The sequence below is a fragment of the Ambystoma mexicanum genome, chromosome 4p (genome assembly GCF_040938575.1).
Source record: "Ambystoma mexicanum isolate Mex_15411 chromosome 4p, UKY_AmexF1_1, whole genome shotgun sequence".
Taxonomy (NCBI): Eukaryota; Metazoa; Chordata; class Amphibia; order Caudata; family Ambystomatidae; genus Ambystoma; species Ambystoma mexicanum.
Window position 1 is genome coordinate 759554725 of NC_090927.1, and position 21532 is coordinate 759576256.

Below are 21532 nucleotides of genomic sequence, written 5' to 3' on the forward strand. Positions count from 1 at the left end.
GACTGCGAGCTGAACCAGTTAGCGCAGAAGGACGCCATAGAGAAGTGCACTGCACCCCTCAGTTTTGTGAGTAATATGTTTCAAGTGCACAGGAAGGAGAAAGTCCGACCGGTTATAAATCTAAAAGAATTAGTTGGGTCATGTACCGCCATTTCAAGATGGAGGGTATCCATCAGCCCAGAGACTCCCTAAGAGAAGGAGACTGGCTGACGAGGCTAGACCCAAAAGACACCTATCTAACGGTGCCGGTACAGAAGGATTACAGGGCGTTCCTAGCTTTTCGCTGGAACAAACAGCTCTGGCATTTCAAGCAAGATGATGCCCTTCGGGCTTGCGTCAGCTCCATGGGCTTTCACCAAGCTGATGAAGCCAATAGCAGCACCGATTCGAGAGAAAAGTATCAGGTTGATTATATATCTAGATGACCTATTACTCCTAGCAGAGGAACGGGACACAATAAGTTACCAGACAGTATGGGTGCAAGAGCTGATTTTATCTCTGGGTTTTCTGGTGAACGTGGAGAAGACAGACACCACGCCAGCTCAGAGATTAGATTTCCTGGGATTCGTCCTAGACACCAAGAAAGCAAAGTTAGAATTACCAGCCCGGAAGATAAGAGATATCAGATATATCAAAAGGGAGATCAGAGCCTGCTTGAACAGGTGATTTCTCTCAGAACTCTTGCGAGGATAGGCTGGGGAGCGAGATGCAGAGACAGGAGGGAAATGGAGCGAAGAAGAGCTTTGCCTGCACATAAACTGCCTGGAACTTCTGGCAGGATCATTTGCGAACAAAGCATTCACGAGAGGAAAGGTGAGGTTGTGTGTTCTGCTAAAGATGGACAATATCTCGGCAGTCCGTTACATAAATCACCTAGGATGAACAAAGTTGAAATTGCTGGCGGATCTAGCGAAAGACTTTTGGCACTTCTGTCTCCAGTCAGGAACTTCAGTGGCAGCAGAGACCCTGCCAGGGGCACTGAATGTGGTGGTCGACTGGAACTCTCATTACGACTGGAGAATGGATGCAGCAGTATTTCAGACTCTGAATACGAAGTGGGGCCCAGTACATATAGACCTTCTTTGCATCCCGTCTCAACGCTCAGACAGCCAATTACTTCAGCTTGAGGTTAGACCGGAGGCACAAGGCACGGATGCATTCCTGCAGGAATGGTCAGGGGGCCCTCACTACGCATTCCCCCCTTTTGTGATGCTGAACAGAGTTCTAGCGAAGTGTCAGAGGGAGAGAGCAAAAGTAATTTTAGTAGCACCACTGTGGAAGTCTCAGGTGTAGTTCCCGACGTTAATGGAGCTAGCAGCGGATTTGCCGTTAGTTCTCCCAGAAGGCGAGCGACTGCTCACGGACCCAGCTGGGTCGTGTCATCCTTTGAGAGTGAGAGGGACTCTCCTGCTCGTCATGTGCAGGATATCAGGAGACGCTGGTCGCTGCCAGGCATTTCGGACAAAGCTACAGAGCTTATTGCAGAATCCTGGGCTCCATCAACTAGGAGGAACTACGACGCGGCTTGGGCCAAATGGACAAACTGGTGTAAGGGGAGAAATCTTCATCCCATTTCGGCCCCTGTAGTGATTATACTGAATTTTTTCTCACATCTGTTCCAGGACGGGAGAGCATTTCGTACCATAGGAGTGTACAGATCTGCGATTTCTGCGGGGCACTTACCAATTGAAGGGGTTCCAGGAGGAGAACATCTGGCAGTAGTGAGGATCATCAGAGGAGCTAGGTATAAGATACCCCCAGAGCCTAGGTATAATACAGTATGGGACGTGACGATAGTGCTGCGCCTATTAGAGGGCTGGCCAGCGGATAGATACCTGTCTTTGAAACAGCTATCGGGTAAACTAGCAAAGCTGTTATGTTTAATATCATACAAGTGCTTGTCAGATGTCAAGGCACTTGAGATTAATAGGAGATCATTCGGTCCAGAAGGAGTAACATTCTCCATAGTTAAAAGGACTAAGACAGCGACCAGTACGGTCCATTATACTTATTTCTCGAGTAACCCTAAATGGTGCGTAGCGATATGCATTAGAGAGTATGAAAGTAGGACAGCAGACTGTAGAGCTTCCAGTACTACCCAATTGCTAATAGCGCGTAGGAAGCCTTATCAGGCGGTTGGGACAGCCACCATTGCGAGGTGGGTTAAAGAGGTAATGCCAGCAGCTATTGATTTGAGAATGTATGGGGCGCATTCGGTAAGAGGGGCGATGGCTACCATAGCCTTTACGAGAGGTGTATCATTACGAGAGATTATGCTAGCAGCTGATTGGGCTAGTGAACGTACATTTAAAGAGTTTTACTTCAAGCTGACTGAGAGTCTGGCTGTCACAGTGTTGGGGAAGCTTAGAACAAGCATAATGCTCGCCTCCAGTCTTGTCATACAATGAAGATTACCCCTGCTAGCTGCGCAGACAGAATTAATTCTATTAAAGACTAGGAGGTGAGTATTAAATTCCCACCCCATCATGTATTGTTTATAATGTGATATTTGTGGATTACAACAGTACATGGACACCACCCTAAATGTGTTCATTGTATGTTCCTTAGGGGAAGAGCAGAAGAATAACTGAGAGCAGATAGCGACAGTTATCGGAGCCTAAATTGATGAACAGGAAGGCAAGGGAGCAGCATCATTCCAGTTGACAAGTTGAAGTCTTTGCATAGATGGCGGGACATGGTAATAAAGTTCAAGAGACAGTTCAGAGCACGTAAAAGAGAGCAGGAGCCCAGGGACAGGATATGTGTCATAGCTGTGCTGTGCAGGACAGGACTACAGAAACTTTGGGAGTTGTAGTTTCAGAAAGGAAAAATTGGTCATGAACACTTTTCAGATTTTTATTGTGTTTTTTTGAAACTTCTGAAGAGTAATAAAGTGAAGTTGAAGCATAATGCTCGCCTCCTAGTCTTTAATAGAATTAATACTCCCTGCACGGCTAGCAGGGGTAATCTTCATTATTTGGTCTCATCATTTGACAATTGCAGGCCCTACCGCTAAATCTACGATCCCTGTGGAAGGGCATAATCATGTTTTGAATTAACCCCTTCATCTCATTATCTGCTGCAAACAAATTAGACCAAGGCACTGTTTATGAAACCGGCAGGTCCTTGGGATTATAATCGTGTTAACAGTCTACCCATTTTATCAGATAATGTGGTCCAACAACTGACCCTGTGTCCTGAACCATACCTGGTGGATTTACTAAATCTGATTTATAGGTGTTAAAATATTTTTTTAATTCAAACTTGATCAAACTCCTGAGCACTTTGCTGAAGATGGAGGGCTGGCCCCTTGAGATCAGAATGTACATGTCCATGTAATTCTGTCAGCCTTCTGTGTGTGACATGGTGATAATGCACACATGGCATGTCATGCTCTTGTCTATAAAGGTATTGCACATGGTTTGAACACAAGCACATTAATGTCTGCCGGGCTATTGGGGTGCCGGTAAGGGTGTGTGAGATTTTGGATTTTGCCTATGCAATAGCAAGATCCTATGCAGATCGAGCAGCAGGGCTAAGTCCTGCACCAAGACAGCTTCTACTTTAATATACTGCTAACTGCTATCACCTAGAGCAAATATGGGAGGGGTATCTGGTTACTTGTAATATCTATGTTGTTTTGGAAATTGTTTTTAATATAGGATATGTGTATGTAGGACATCATTCCCATGTTATGGCGGGTGGAGTTGTAATTTAAATCTTCCTTTTATGCAAATATTGAACTGTATTTGTTGTATATGTAAAAGAAAAGCAACATTCCATTTCGTATGGATGGATGACTTGCATTTAATGATTTGAAATTAGTATGAGTTTAGTTACACAATGCATCGTTTTATCATGAAAACTTTGAGCTAAGAAAACATTACTTATGTAAAATATGTTAACAATGAATACATTTTAAACGGTGAACATTTTAAAGAAAATGTACTTAAAACTAAAGAAAAATAATATTTGCAAAAAGCAAAACATATATTGTGTCAACAAGCATTCAACGTATTTATGGCTATTTCAAGAAAACAAGAAAATGCACAAGTTATGTACTTCACACCACAAGACCAAGATACAATGCTGGCAGAAGTGAATGTGACTATAAGATTTCAGTAATAAAAACATATGTATAAACGTAGCACACTGCATCTCTCAGGCTGAGCTCCCGAAACAACATTTGTTTCACATCCAAATGTGGACCAGGTTATGCAATAATATCACATTATCTTCCAAAGACATGTAAACACTATTCATCTCCAGCTATGGCTTGTGGATTGACTTGAAACACGCAACAGACAAGGTGGCACCATGGGCTGCCTCAACTAGATGAAGTGATAATCCTTAACATAGAGCTTGGCCCTATTGAGACTCAGAAAAACATCGTTCATAACCCAACAGACAGTGTACATGGAAACAAATTGTGTTTTAATGGAAATAACTCAAATTTAAACCCAAAGCTGATACGGACAGGGTCTCAGGGGGGGTCTCTGTGTTGAAGTCATGTAATTGGAAATTGAATAATATGCTGGCGTTGTAAGGGCTACATAACGATATATATATACTCAGTAGTAAACATCTGGGTAAGCCTGGTATCATATACAATTTTGCAATTGCTTAAAGAAATAGGGAATTTCAGGCTGTTATGCATAAAATCCAGAGGAACCTTAGGCTGTCCGAACTGGGAAAGAAAAAGTGTATTGGCAATCCGAGAACCTTATACAAACAATTGCTCCAAAATGATCGTTATGATGATGCCAGTGCTGGCTGGAATTATATTAACCTTTTAATCAAAACTGTGGACTCTAGGAAATGTTGTTATGTGATACACTCTCATCTTGCGGGGAAGGGGGCATTGGAAATCTGTAGTCTCAACGGACTTGACTGGGCAGCACACATTGGGGAGAAGTAATGGAATGAGCAAGAGAATACTGCAGCGCTACAATGTAAGTCTATGGTTAACACTGAGTTCTGGGGAAAGGTTAAGTGTGCGGATTTGGTTGAGATCATAAGAAAGATAAAAGGGTCTGGATCAACCGGGCCAGATGGACTGTGTAATATAATATTCAAGAGCAGTCTTGAATATTGGACAGCAGTTTTACAGGTCTTACTTTTGCATATTTGTGAAACTTGGCTGGTCCCTCAGACCTGGCAACAGTCAATACTTATACCGGTCTACAAGAAGGGCTCCTGACAATCATCGCAAAATTATAAACTGTTGGCAATGTTGGACAGCAGCTCCAAGATATTTTAGAAACTGCTTTGGGAGCTGCTGTCTACATGGGTGGATAGGAGAAGCCTTTTAAACTTGTGTCAGATTGGGTTTAGGAAAAATCACAGTAAAACCCATTCTGTATGGGCTCTGCTCATGCTAATCTCAGACACTCATCAAAACCCAGATTCTGCATTGTACATATGTTACGTCGATTATTGGCTTTTGACAGTGTCCCCCGAACTAGAATGTGGGATAAGTTGAAAAGCTGGGGGATCGACGACTATTTATTGTATTTTCTTAAGCATCTGCATAGTGACTCCCAGGTAAAAGTTAATCTCTCACAGTTGGGAAATTTAAGTGACTCCTCAACAAACAGAGGTTTAAGGCAGGCCTGTGTGCTTGCCCCCCTCCTATATGATCTATATGTGTCAGATTTCGCCCCATGCCTGAAACCTGTGAACAACCATCCTCCTCACTTTAACAATGAGGATATACACTGCCTGACATATGCGGACGATACAGTGATTCTCGATCGCACAGCTATGGGCTGACAACACTCGCTTGATATATTGCATCTCTATGCAGAGGAAAATGGTCTCCAGGTTAATGTGGCTAAAACCAAAATCATAACCATAGGGCTTTGAGCTTACAGGGCCCCATCCTTTACTTGGAAAATTGGAGGTGAAACAGTACAAGTTCTTGTGCATGAGTATCAAGGCTTCTAAGACCATAACCCATGTGGGTGAGACTGTTGTGCCAAATGTATGGACAAAGTGGCTTAGAATTAAGAGGATCATTGATAGACTGGGCAGCAGGTCCACTGAGGCCACGGCCAGGGAGTATAAGCAGTCTATAATGCTGGGGATCTTGTACACACTGGAGGTGCTACCGGAGGACGCAGTGGCCCGGCTCCCATTTCTGGAGGCAAGGATACTACGCTCTTTACCGGGACTACCTAATGCAGTGCCATTCCAGATGATTAGGTTAGAACTGGGTCTCCAGTCATTGAGTTCCCTATGGAGGGTTTCTATCTGTAGGTTCTGGGCCAAGATTAGCTTTGTGGAGCCTCATAAGCCAACCCTCCCGAACCACACTATAGGACGCTCCCGAAGGTGTACGAGGAGTGTCTGGTTCAGAGACATGGAATCGTTGGTTTTGAGACATTTTGAAGATATTGGCCTGGGGGATGTTCCTAGGATGAATCTTGAATTTCATCTGTCTGGTCTTGGGAAACAATCCAGATTTCGAATGGATTGTATCCTCCCACGTATTCCTCATCATTGATAATATATCTCTCCAGCTTCGCTGCTTCAGAAACATTTTCCGACCGAGGGCGCTGTATGCAGAGTCGCTGCATCAATATCCCTTGAGGGCCTCCATCGACCGTCAACGTCGTCAGCAAGCATAAATAGCACATGCAGCACCCGTTGGCTTCAGTTCAATTTTTTCGAGCTTACGCTTCGAGTAATTAATGGCGCACTTCAGTTTTTCATGAGAAAAATGTCTTCTTCATCTACTCCTTCGACACCAAAGTCGGGTTTAAAAAAATTCCACGACAGTCGATCAAAAATGTCCATCACGGATGCTCACTGCATCTGCCTGTGGTGTCTGGGCCCTGGACACCGTACCGATGACTGTGGGTCCTGTTTGGCCATGACAGAGAAAGCTCTTAGGGAGCATAGAGGTAAGCTGGTGGTGGGGTGGTTAGCATCGAAGTCTTCTTTGAAACAGGAGAAAAAATCATGTGAGTCTAGAGACTCTTCCCAGCATAAAAAGTCAAAGAGGTCCCGATTGAGGAGTCCATCGCGGCAATCTTCATCTTCTTCCTCCAAGAAGACGAAGAAGAAACGCCATAGGTCTCCATCAACCTCAAGTGATTCCTCCACGGAGGTAATCAGATGTCCAACGAAGTCCAATTCCCCAGCAAAGTGGGACGCATTTTGTTCAGAGATGTTGTGAATTTTCGATAATGCCGCCTTGACCCACTCGAAAGAAATGCACAATAGCCATTCCCGGTCGCCCCGAAGGACAACAAAGGGAAGTTGAAGGCTACAACTTCGAAACTCAAAGCCTGTGTTGCGTCGAGAAATTTCTCGACCTGACGGGAAGTCGTTGAGAGTGTTGACGAGTCGGGAACCGAGCCCTATTTTGGTTCCGACAAAAAAGCACAAAGCTGCGAAGACCTCAACGCCTTTGCTGACTCCGTCGGAGTTGGTTCTATCGACACTGAAGACGAAGTCGACACCGAGTAAATCAGCACCATTTTTAAAGCCGCCTTTGAAACTGTAGACAGCTACTTTGACTTTGTCAAAGCCTTTCACCATACAGGACAAGGTTTATAAACCTGTTCATAACAAAAACTATTTTAATTCTATGTCTGCAATTTATGAAGAGGATCAACCCTCTGATGAGGGTTCCCCTCCTTCCGGTCTTCAATGTGGCACCCCAATGTGCCAGAAGAGCTCCTTTCTGATGAATCAAGAATGAGAGATGTATACGACAATCTCAGTCGGCTAGTGGTTTGGACACCTCGCCTGAACTGGAACTGAATTTGCCAGGCCTGACCCCAATGAGAATGCAGATTCATTCTATAGAAAGCTCACGAGTAAGGTCACTGAGTTTATGGAGTGGAGTTGACCCTTTATTATACGAACAGGATGACATGACCGACATGTTGGACCAGGGTCCTGAGAAGGACCCTATATTGCCATTCCACATGGTCCTGCAGAACAAAGTCACTGCTAATTGGGAGACCCCAGAAGCTGGGCCTGCAGTTAACAAGAACTTTGCAAGGAGGCACAAACCTTCCAGCAGTGGGCCAGAATACCTGACCCAGCATCCCTCTCCTGATAGCTTGGTAGTTCAGGCAGCTACGTCAACCAGACAATCGGCTTATCCTTCCACCCCCCCTGACAGGGATGACAAGAGGGTAGATGCCTGGGCACCGAAAGGTTTCACTGCAGGCAGTATCGCCTTAAAATCTACTAATGTGACTTGCACTCTATCTAGATTCATGTTTACCCTGTGGGACTGTGTTACCATGGAGGCTGATCACATCCCAGAAGGTGAAGAAAGAAACAGCTTCCTGGCGATCATTAGATATGTTAAGGAGGCAATGGGAGAATGTCTCCAGTTAGGTTTGGATACTGCTGACAGCATCAGCAGATCTTTGGCTGCTAGCAGGGTATTACATAGATTTGTGTGATTGAGGAAGTTGGAGTTTTCACCAGATTCTGGCTAGACTTCTCAACATGCCCTTTGACGGCTCTAGGTTGTTTCGCAGCAAGGTGGATGAGAGTTTAGAGAAGCTGCAGACCACAAAGGTGGCTGCTAAGTATCTTATCACAGCCATTAGACAACCTCAACAACCCTATTCAGGCTAATTTTCCTGGAAGGGTAAGTCCTTTTGTTTCTATTCCTCAATTGGAAGAGGAAGAGGACAAGCCAGACAAAGGGGCCAAAGAAGATTCCCTCGTGGTGGACGAGGAAGTGGTGCTATATCAGCCTCAGCAGCAGCAACTTTACCTTCAGTCGCTGCTGCAGCTGCCTCTAAGCCATTCTGAGGCCTTGACCTACAAGACCCCGGTGGGAGGCAGAATTTCTCAGTATCTGAACGAATGGCGGGTCATTACTTCAGATGCATGGGCACTGGAAACGGTAGCCCAATGTTACTGACTTCTTTTTCAAAAAAGGCCTCAGGATCATCCACCGGGATACAACTCTGTCAAAACTCCAGATCCGCTCCTTGTGCAGGAGATTTTAGCCCTGCTAGAGAAAGGTGCAATAGAACATGCACCTGTAGTGGAAAGGAACAAGAGTTGGTATTCGCTATACTTTCTGATCCCCAAAAATGACAGAGGACCGAGACCCATCTTGGACATAAGAAACTTGAACAAGTTCCTCAGGAAGGACAAGTTCAAGATGGTTACCGTTTCTCAGATCCTTCTGGCTCTCCAACTCCAGGACTGGTTGGTGTCATTGGACCTTCAGGATGCTTCCTTTCATTTGCCAATCCATCTCAAGCTCAGAAAGTACCTAAGGTTGGCGGTTGGCGGTTCTCATTATCAGTTTCGAGTTCTGCCATTCGGGCGGACCACCGCTCCAAGGCTTTTCACCAAGTTGATGGCGGTAGTGGCAGCGAGTCTCAGGAGAGGGGGGATTCACATCTACCCCTAGCTGAATGATTGGCTGATCAGGGCTCGTTCACCCGAACAAGCCCAGGAACATCTCAGTGTCACCTGCCACTCCTTCTACAGAATGGCCTGCTCCGTCAATTATAAAAAGTCCCATATGATACCATCCCAAATACTCCAATTAATTGGAGCAATCCTGGATACTTCCTCAGGGAAAGCCTCGCCTCCCGAGGTGAGAGCTCAACACATTCTGCAGATGGTAACGATATTCCAGAATGCCCAGTATCGTCCGGCCTCCGATTTTCTGAGGTTGCTCTGTCTTATGGCATCCTGCATTTGCCTGGTGCCAGAGGGCCGCTTGAGAATGAGATCCCTTCATTGGGCTCTAAGGACAGAGTAGTCCCAATTCTCAGGCAATATGTCGAACCAACTGCAAGTTCCAAGCAGAGTTGCTCAGGACCTTCTGTGGTGGGCATGCAAAGACAATATTCTCAAGGGAACCATGGCTGGAGATAATGGTAGTGACGGATGCCTCACTCATGGGATGGGGAGCCCACACCAACAAACTGACAATCAGCGGTCGTTGGTCTCCATCAGAGTCCAAACTACACAGCCTGTTGGAGTTTAGGGAAATCAGACTAGCGCTGAAGGCCTTTCTGCCTTTTGTATGGGGAAAGAATGTCTTGATAATGATGGACAACACAGTGGCCATGTACTACCTCAACAAGAGAGGAGGTGTAGGGTCACTACCACTGTGCAGAGAGGCAATGCAGCTCTGGTTCTGGGCAACACAAGAGGGAATATCTCTGTTGGCAGTTCACCTAGCCGGAGAGCAGTACACAGCGGTGGACGCTCTGAGCAGGCAGAGCACAGTTTTCCACTAGTGGGAACTAGTTCTGGAAGTCCTTCAAGAGATCTTCAACCTTTGGGGAACCACTCAAGTGGTTCTGTTCGTGACCGATGTCATCCGGAAGTGCGGACAGTACAGCTCCAGGGAATTTCCTCCAAGAGGAGCTACAGGAGCTGCGTTCGTGGTGGACTGGGAATTTACAATCCTGTATGCATTTCCTCCAGTACCCGTCATTCCTCATGTGATCAGGAGGTTTAGAAAGTTTGGGAAACACATCATCCTAATTGCCCCGAATTGGGCAAGGAGGACGTTATACCAGGACCTTCTGGACATGTCCATCTGCCCTCCAATACGTCTTCCACAAAGATAGGATCTTCTCTCGCAAGAGTATGGTCAGGTTCTGCATCCAGAAGTCAAGACACTCAGCCTTATTTATTTATTTTACATTTTTAAAGCGCTCACACAGCCTGCGGGCATTGAGGCGCTGTTACAGAAATGTTTTTATTTTTTTTTAGTTGCGTTATTTTATTTTGTGTGTCTTAGTTGCGTATTTATTACGCGCTTAAATACCCAAAGGGTTCTAAGCGCGGACCCGGGGTGCAAACCTGTGTTGCTTTGTGTCGTCTTGCTTCCAAGGCGCGCACGTTGCCACTGAGCTATCCTCCCGGGACAGCCTTCATGCATGGTTTATGAAAGGCTGAGATACAAGGATTGGGACCACCCGGATGACATACCAGAAGGCCAGCAACTAAATCCTTGTACCGTTGCCATTGGAATAAATTCAGCAACTGGTGCAAGGATAAGAATGTAGATCCATTTCAATGTGACACACCCATTTTTTATTACACTTAGCCAATCTGGGGCTCCAGATTTGAACCAATAAGGGATACATAGCAGCGCTTTCCATTTTCAAGCGTTAAAGTTCATCCTCAATTTTTGAATGGACTGACTAATGTATACCCTCCAGTTCCATTCAATACACCTGTTTGGGACATAAACCTTGTATTACAATTCTTGAAATGTATCCCATTTGAGCCTTTACATTCATGCCCTTTAGGTCTATTGACACTTAAAACTGTTTTGCTTATCGCAATAACAACAGCCCGGAGGGTAAGCGAGTTGCAGGCTCTTTCTTGCAAGCCTCCTCGCACCATTTTCCATAAAGATAAAGTCATTCTCAGGGTAAAAGCTTCTTTTTTACCAAAAGGTGTCTCCGACTTCCATTTGTCACAGAAAATAACATTGCCAACATTCTATCCACCTCCTCATTCAGGTAAAGAGGGGAAAGACTGCATAGACTAGACCCAAAAAGGGATCTACGTTTTTATTTTCAACTTTTTATCAGATGTACTGATCCCAAATTGTGCCTTGCAGTCACCAACCAAACAATATCCAGATGGATTATCCTGGGTATTGGTGAATGTTATAGGTTAGCGGGTAAAGACCTTCCAGAGGGCCAAAGGGCTCATTCCACAAGGGGCATGGCAACCTCTGCAGCACTTGAAAGGGGTATCCCAATAAATGATATTTGCTCAGCGGTCACTTGCTCGTCTATTGACTCTTTTGTTAAACATTACTGCCTGGATTCTACCTCCAGTCAGTGAGGACTTTTTGCAAAAGTCATCCTCCATTCGGTCCATGATTAAGCCTAAATTAATTGATACTCCCACCTCCAAAACAAACACTGCTTTGGGAGGCTATCAAAGATGAGGAATACGTGGGAGGACACAATCCATTCGAAGAACAAGTTACTTACCCCTAGTTACGTTCTTTCGATTGGATGTTCCTTCCATGTATCCCTTATCGCTCCTTCCAGCCTACCCCACCATACAATTTACGTGTTATTACTCTCTACTCTTTCTGAGAGCTTACGGGCTAGGGTACGCCTGGTTAATTCCTCTGTAAAGGGGAAAAGAAAAACAGAGCTGAAGCCAACAGGCACTGCATGAACTATTTATGCTGATGATGACATCGACAGTTGACGGAGGCCCTCGAGAGACATCTATGCTGTGACTCGGCATACTGCACCCTCTGTTGAAAAAAATTCTGAAGCAGCGAAGCTGGAGAGATATATTATCAAAAATGAGGGATAGGTGGGAGGAACATCCAATCGAAAGAACGTTACATGGGTTAAGTAACTTGTTCATCTGGATCGTATAGAGTCCCTGACTCATCTAGCCCTTTTACCAAGTACAATACTCCCAAAAGGGAATGTTTGAAGAAATCCTGCACAGCTAATTAACTTAGCTGCAAAGTCCTGGCTTGGTAAAGTTCATCCTCTAATTAAGATTTGACATACTGCCGGTAATGGGGCATTCTGTTGCTTGGAAGGGAATACCCAGACAGAAGAGACTTTGTAGGATTTGCAGGGATTACGTGGAAACTTTCTCGACACATAGTAATGTTTTAATCTTCCATCTTTATATGCCAAAGTCTATGCCAAGTTCCGGAATCCTCAAAAGGACAAATTCTGCAGCATGCTTTAGGGAGCGGAATTACTTGTGATATCCGGTGCTTATATATGGTAAATTGTGAAAGATAGACTGACGGTTTGGGCAGCCAATTAGTTGTAATTGTAATTTTATGGTGCATTTCCTTTTATGGATTTTATTTAATCAGTATTGATATGTATTTTGTAATGTATGTTGTGAATACTTCATTTGTTTATATTATGTATATTCATACGTTTATAATCTGAAAGATTGTTTAGCCAAATGCACTTAATAAAAAATATATAAAAAAATAAAAGAAATGCTTTTGTAAATCTGGTCCATAGTCCTGTGGCCCAGGGGGGTCATGGTGGAGGAATTGAAGGTTGGAAATAAAAACAGATGTTTCCTCCCATTCAATTAGCACATCGTGGGTGAGACCACTATAATTATTCTTAAAGATTTTTCACTTGCCGTAAGCATACATTAATGATAAGGGATGTAACTATGCAGCTATGTAAGCAGAAAACAATCCTATCAGGAATGTCATTTGGGGGTTAAGAGGGGTCGCAGCTGGGACCCCTGCTGTGACCCTTGCTGCCTCTCTTGCTACCCCTGGCACAAAAAGATATATACATTATTATTATTATTTTTAAACTGGCTGCAGGCAGCCCTCAGGCCCTTCAGCCCTTTCTCCACCCCCTTCGCTGCCGATGCTCCCTTTGTAAAATGGAGGTGGCATAATGGCAACGTTTGGTGTGCAGTGTTAGCATGGGTGCTGTTCCACCAGCCTGGACGCCTGGGTGCTGAAAATCACTCTAAAAATCATGCCACTGTCTAGAGTTTCGATTTTGTCCCAGGCTTTCTGGAGCCTTAGCTGACATGGGAACACTCGGGCAGGCAGGCGCAGGACACATTTGCTACAATGTAGCAATTTAGTCACGTGACCTTCCCCCCTGCCCCAAATATAGAAGTGCGGCCTGCCTGGGAGGGACCACCAGTGTTCCAGTTCTTTCTGTCCTGAGGACCTGAGTGACAATCTGACTCCTACAGTCTACAGTCAGAGCCTTCGCCTGCTGGCCTGTCTGCTGCCCCCTGCCCGTATTGTGTGTGTGTAGCGTGTAGTGGCTCCCTGGCCTGGCTGGTTCACTGGCCCCAATAATTTAACTTGTGAGGACGGCACAGTCAGAGAGAGCAGGTGAGGTGGTGGTGGGTGCTGGTGGTGAGTCGTGTGTGAGACGAGGGAGGCTATCTTGCATGCATTGTGAGGTGAGTCAGACTGAATGACTGCACTGTGTGACCGTCACTGTGTGTGAGGTGAGCTACTCACTGAGCTTGACTGAGCTGATCAGTAGTGCACTGTATTCACTGGTTAGGGTAGTCAGGAAATTCTGCAGATCCTCCTGAGCGAACATAGAGAACTGCTATTGTGAGCTATATGGATAGTCTTGTATGGCACATGGCGATGCTGCAGTCCCGCTACTTCATTTACTATTTTGTTGGTGCTAACGGGCACCCGTGACTGCAGATACAATATCCTACTCTTAATAGAAAAGGTGTGGTGTCATGGTTAGTTGAGCTAGACACGGCACAGTGTGACTTAGTTCAGCCAGGGGACAAGGGTGGAGAGATTGTTGATTTCAGTCAATCACAAGCCCGAGACAAGATGACCTAGAATAAGTAAGTGGCAACATTTGCATTTTGCAACCTCCCATTGCCCAATATTGTGGTTGTACTTGTACTCCATCTGTAAAGGTACCCCGAAAAATCGAATCCAGAGGCTCCACTCCTAGTGCTTGAGAACAACATTGCTAAGATTGTTACCAAATCACTTTTCAGGACCCATGCTAACCACACCTTGTGCCCCCCAGTGGAGTAACTTTGCTAAAAATGTTCGGGGGACATGACATCTAAATGAAAGGGGCCCCTGCCAAATGAGTGGGACAAAATGGTGTACCACAAAAGTTTGGGGGATAAACACCATTGTCCCCACCCCTCAAATCACACACATGGTGCCACCTTCACTGCCTCCCACTACCAGCTAAAATTAAAATTAAATGTAAGGTTGCCACCGTTGTCTTCAAATGTGTACAAGGTATCGGCCCCCGGACGCAATTGCCTGGCATGCATAATGTGGCATAAACCATCTACATACTACATCTGCGTCTGTCAATGATGATGCTTACTATTCCACCAATGTTTAATCTGCAGTCAGCACAGTGATGCCAAGGTCAAGAACTGATATTGCTGGAGGTTGTTTATTTCTCTCACAGTGACACCAAAGACCCCTGCCAGCCGACGCCTCACAGAATCACCTCCAAAACTGTATTTTTAGTTTTTTATTTTATTTAGCACTAAGGTGCGCTCAAGGCATTGTAACCCCCATGCACAATTCAGTTGAGGAGCTAAACTGGCAGTGGAAAAACCAGAACTTAGTGTTAATCCTGGCTGACTCACTTGCACTAATGGTGTGATCTTGGAAAAAACCTTTTTGGATTATGATTTCCTGAAAATTCTGCATGGCTGCCTTAACATTTATCTATGTTTCTCTAGTGTGTAGCCAAAGGGGTTGGTGCAACTAAAAGTGCACCTTGACTACTAGCAGGGAATGTTATCCACACATTTCTTTATGAAGGGCATTTCTCTTTAAATAGCTTCCCTCTGGCATAGTAAGGACAGCGTTGTTTGCTGCATCTGGCACTCATTTTAGCCTTAGCTGTAAAAAAGAGTGTCTGTTATCTACTGCTTAAAGCTCACAGGCATTGTGCAACATGTGCTCCTCGGTGCACTATGTGTACTGTGCATTAGAGCATGCCATCACCTTCTTGCTAATGCCACCATAAAGAATGGTCAACATACCTGCTACATTCCAATCGAGAGATGTTAGTCCAGTCATCTGTTTTTACGTGCATTCTTTGACTGATATTCTTCGATTACTCCATTCTAAACAGAGGCCTACAATTCCCAGAATGCATTGCAAAGAAAAAACAGGACGATGCTCGAATCTTCCAAATGGAATGGAGCATATTTTCATGGATGGACCGAGGTACGCGATACTACTGGGCAGAAACATACATTGGCACAGGCATTGAGACAGGCCCCTTGCATGTTCTGTATTCTATGCTTTCTGACCGCGTCAGATTTCATTCTTGCCCCTTTCAGAGATTAAAGTAGCAGTCACCTTCACCATTTTGTATGGCAAAATCATCAAGAAACTTTTTTCTAGCACATATAAGTGTTTAATTGAGCAAGTCTAACCCAAGAAAGACTGAGATTTGCCTGGCTAACAGGAAGATTCCCTCCAGACTTTTTTTGCTGTAGAATTATGTTAAATTGGGGCCTTGCTGGAGACAGCCTATTCTTGCTGGAGACTCCCGTGAGTTGTGGGAGACTTGGTTGGCAGGTCTGCTGTCAGCAGGTGGTAAAGCCTGGCGACACTTGGTGTGCTAATCTGGAATCAACTTCTGTATTGTCTTTGGGCAGAAGCTGAGTTTACAGGAAGTGAAAAGATTTTGGAAACTTTTTTGTTCTGGGCATATATTGATCTCAGTGTTTCTGACTATATTGTTTGTTCATACACTGATTTCCATTCCAGCAGCAACAGTTTGTCACCGGCCGATTGACGGTGCTTTATTGCCTTACAGTTGTTGGCGCTATACAAACTGATATTAATGCTACATATGGTGATCCATTCTTGTATGAAATGTATATCATATTGCAGTGACATTGTAACCATATTTTTCTTAGTGTACTGGAACAATGCTATGTGATGCCACTTCCTGTTTTGTCAAGGGGTGAAAGGTTGTGTGCCATCACTTCCTGTGATGTTACGGTCAGTTGGGGCCAAATGACATAACTCCCTGTGATGTCATCAGAGGTCAAGGGTCGTGTGATGTCACTTCCTATACTCCTGGCTTTTTGATGAAATGTCACCACTGCCAGTATCTCCACCACAGACACTAATGCATGCCTGCATCTCCTAAATGCCCACAGGATATGAACTCACTTCACCCACTCTTCGCCCAAATATGTCACTCCTCATCAGAAAGCTTGAATAATGATGCATGCTGTTGCTTGGCAAATGCATCCTCCTTAATATTCCCAAATCGAGACCCAGCCTTTCTCTGTGCCCACCCTCACCATGGTAGATGACTTTATATGCTCCGACGGGTGATACTAACGTTGCTTATCCTGGTATACAATCATCTGATCCCGAGCACAGCCCCTGTAATCATGGTTATTCCTCAATGCTTTTATACCCAACACTCTTATCATCCTGTCCTCCTTGTTTTTGCTCTTGCACCCCACCACGGGAAACCCTGCAACTGCCTGATCTAAAAGGTGCCACCTCACTTGCTTCAAGCAACAGCCAGCCCACTCCTTGTCATGCAGAGACTGGCACAAGTCTCTTAAGACTCCGACCGCTTTCTGACTATACTCCTTTTTTACTGTTTATACATGATTGTTAAACACCAATCACCAATCTGCTTCACACGGTGTATGTACATATTCTACATCTCATGCACAGTATTTGTTTTCCAGATATAAATACACGTTTTATTGTGAGTCTACTTTGGTCAGCATGAAATTGCTCAGCACTTGCTGTTCATCACAGAATGTGTTATGCATAATTCTAGGGTTAAAGAGACAACTAAATATGTACTTAATTCTCAAGGCATGTAGAGAGATCTTAGAATAGCGTCTATATAATTCCTTCATTGTCGTAGTGTCTGGCACAAAAGAGGTCGTGCCTGTCTACCCTTTAAGAGATGTGTGTCTTGCACACTTGAAGAAGCATTGTTCTCATAACCAAGGACATCTTCCAGGATTGTTTTTTGGATGAATATGTTTTTAGGTGGGAGGAAGTGCATGATTGGCTCACTGAGATTTGAAAGGCTACTGGAGTTTGAGGTCCAACAAATTCTGACCAAGACCTCTCAAAAGAACTTTGTTGGTAATACCATCTTCCTCGCCTCCAGAATTGCTGACACCAGCATGTAAAACCCAAGCTAGCATTTTAACAACCTTGCATTCTCATTTTGAATTAATTAAAATGAGAGCAAATATCCTGGTCATCAGTGACTCTGTGCATAATCAGCTTGGCATCTTGTTTCAAACTAAACAGTAGGCCTATTTTTTATACACATAACCAAAAGGCAAATATAATTTAAAATGCAGAAGCAAATACAACGTAAGTAATACAATAAAAAATTAAATGCAATTGAAGTGGGAAAACACTTAAATTGTGCAACTTTACTCTCCCAAAGAGGATAACAGGCCATCAGCAGATTACAAGATATATTTCTCAATTAATGTGTCTGATCTCTATCACAAAATCTCACTTGATAAAAAAGTATTAACTAAAGAGCATTGTGCTGGAATGGGCAAAGTGCAGTCTCTAGTCAAGAAAACAACACAGCATCAAATGCCCTGCTGTTGATGTGATAAGACAGAAAGTCAATCGGGAGCTCTATCGCACCAGGTATTTAGCGGAAGGTGGTGTGTGTTTCAATGGAGAAAAGACTGCTTTCCACTGTTGTGGTGCATGCATCCTGAATAAGGCCACATTTTCAGAACTCTCTTAAAGGCGAGGAGTTGCAATTCCACCGCCCCAGTGGCTCTGCCATAAGTTACTTGTGATTAAAACTAGTTTTGACACTAGTTCCACTTTTCTTGATCTTAGATCCATCTTGCCTTCTATTTGACTGGCCTTCCTACCTGGGCGCCACTCCTCCAATCTCCAGCACTGTAAAGAATTATGTGATATGTTTGACTGTTGATCCTTTTCGCAACAGTTTAATGAGATCACCAAAAAATCCTCCTTTCAAATATTGGTACTCACATTTTTTTCCTCTCACTCCTAAGTAAAACACAGATTACGGGTAACTATGTCCGTGATCACTTCTAACCATAATTACTGAAATAGCCGCTGCCTAGCGCATAAACAGTTAATACATCAATTGCAGCTGATTCCAAGTAAGGCAGCCAGACCGGTCTTTGGTTTGAAGCCCTGTGATCCCATTACACATGTTTTGCTCTGCCTGCACTGGCTTCCAGTATGGCCCTGAATTGAATTCAAAGCCCTCTGCATCTTGTACAGAGCTTCCTGGGGATCTGGTTACCTCATTTCCAAGACTAAGAGGTGTGCACTATTGAGATTCCTGAGGTCCTCCACCTCTAGACAGTCAGTAATTGCAGTTTTTAGAATAAAAAGACATGGTGGGAAACCGTGGGAACATCTGGCTCCTGCACCTGGAAAGGTCTTCGCAAGAGTTGAGAAAAATCATCCCGCAGCAGGAAATAAACCTCAACATCTTTCCCTTGAAAAATTACTCCCTTAACTCTTAATTGGGCTGCACTTGTGACTTGACTATGGCTAATCTTTACCCCCTCACACCCTCTCCTCCTGTCCCACTGCTGGGACTTGTGTTCTTCTCATTTGAGTGCTATTTTGTCATGATCTTTGCTTTTGAACACTTGTCTTGCTTTGTTGTTATCATGTATTCATTGTCCTCATTGAATCACTTCCTTACCTTAGTAGTCTTTATGCTTTTTTCACTTATCTGATCTGAATCTCCCCTGAGCTATGAATGATCAGATGCCCCTCTCCCTGCCTTTAGCAATAGAGTATCATTGTTGCTGTTGGTGCCTCATAAATCACCAAACAAGTGAATAAATACATAAATACATTTGATTGCAGCTGGAGCGTATTGCTGGCATAGTATTTTTTCACTCCTCGTTGGACTATGTTGAAGATGGTATAGATATCTTGAATTTGAATCATATGTTCTGCATTAGTGAATCAGAGACTTAAATTCCCTGAATGTATTGTCTGATTAAGTACCTGCATAAAGTGCCTGTATTCATTTTGTGATTTTAATCAATGTGCGTGTCTTATTTCAGGGCATCATTGTAGACTCTGTTCCAAAATGTGTTCCTCTGGCCAGATCCCTGATAAGTTTGAAGGAGTGGTTAATCTTCAAGAGATCGAGGGCTTTCCTGGCCATCATGAATTGGTAGCTGGTGGAGTTTGTTGGCAACAGCTATAATCTGCTGCAAGAATTAAAACTATATATTGGGAGAAAGCTCATGGTGTTTCACTTTATTTGCTGGTGCAGTTATTGCACCTTGTGTGAGGAGTCCTCAAAAGGAGGGATCACTGTTTCGGCCTGTTGATGAGCAAACAATAGTGGGAGTGACCAGCAGTATGTTTAGAAAAGTTATTTACAAAGCAGCACAGTAGAGTACCCAAGCCATTAGCAGTCAAATGTTATGAAAGAGTCTTGTCTTCCTTGTTGGCCAGTTAAAGCAGACATGCCCCTCATAACCCACTGAATTCAGATTTGCTGCAAAATGGCCCGGATGTTAAAAACCGGCCCTTTCCATAATTTCAACTGGCTAGCACCCATTGCTTTGTCATAGCCTCTTTCACATAACTATGGTTTCTGTGAAGTTGTCATATAGCATACACTAGCCCTGTAGTCACTGAGTGCCTGAAATTGAGCTTTGAGATACAAAAAAAGATTTACGGTAAAGCACTGAACAAAATTAGGTACATCTATAATGCATTGAGTTGAATGCAAAGGGAAAAACCTCAGTAGGATTTCCTCACCATTTAGGGATATATTTGAATAGAAATGGCCCAAGCTTCACTTTCTAAAAGAGTTGTCAGGATTTGGGCCTGGCTTGGATTGTACATTAAAGCCCATTGTTACTTAATCACAAAGGGCCTTGTTACGAATTTGGTGATAAATCCTCCTATTTACTGCCAAACAAATTTACTGTTGAAGCCACTCGGTCCTGTTGCATTACCACAGGATTACAAGTGGTGGCATGATGGCGCAAGTCCCCATTTTCGCAATCTACAGGACTCTATCTGCATTTTTGGCAGATGACTGGGAGCGCTACTACTGCCCGGTAAATCTGCCAATTATTGTTGGCAAAGTGGGAAATTCACCTCCAGCATTTTGCTGGTATGAATCCCCCACTTTACCGTCAAACTCAGAATTCCGCAGTGCGATAAAAGTGGCATTAATTCTTTTACTGCCAACATAAGAGACTGTAACAGAATTACTAGCACTTTCTGACCACACCGCTGAACTCATAATGAGGCCCATAGTTATTTAGCAATATTATTGAAAAGTTTTATTCAAGATCATCTATTTTCTGGATTTTCCAATAAATGTTTGACAGCAAGGACCTCAAACAATGCCGTCACACATTATCTAGGATTTTTTAAGAGGCTTTTCACCTTTGGTACTGCTTTGTGTAACTTGGGAACCACACGCTTGCCCATACATAGATAAAGGGACACAGCATTCTTACTAACCACCTTGCTTCATGTTTTTCTTTTTTTGTGGTGTCACTCAGGGGGCAGTCAGAGAGTGTAAGCTTGAGTGAGTAGTGACTGACGGAGAAACTGAGTGAGTGAATAATTTGCCCTGGCACTTATAACATGCCAAACTGCACTTGTCATGTTGCAATGGCTTTCTAATATGTCCCAGTAGAAATAAAGGAATGTTCCTGGGTGCAGTATGTAAGGTTGTAAGCTCCTTTATTGTAGTTACAGAAGTACTCAGATGACATCATGCATAAGTCCATTGGGATTAGGAGAAGAGCCCACTGCCTCCCACCAACCAGGCTACATAGTTCCAACTGCTTGGGGTGGAACATTCAATCAAGTACAACCATTCCATACAAACATTCCACACACTACCAACATTCTCTCATGACCTCATGTCATCACTCAGACAGGAAAGGAGAAGATACAACACACCTCCTTTTCTTGCATATACAACACAGAACCATACACCAAGATAGAGCACACCTCTTTTCCTTGCACTTGCAACAAAGAAGATACACAACAGTATTTAGCACAACACCATCTCACATTCAACAC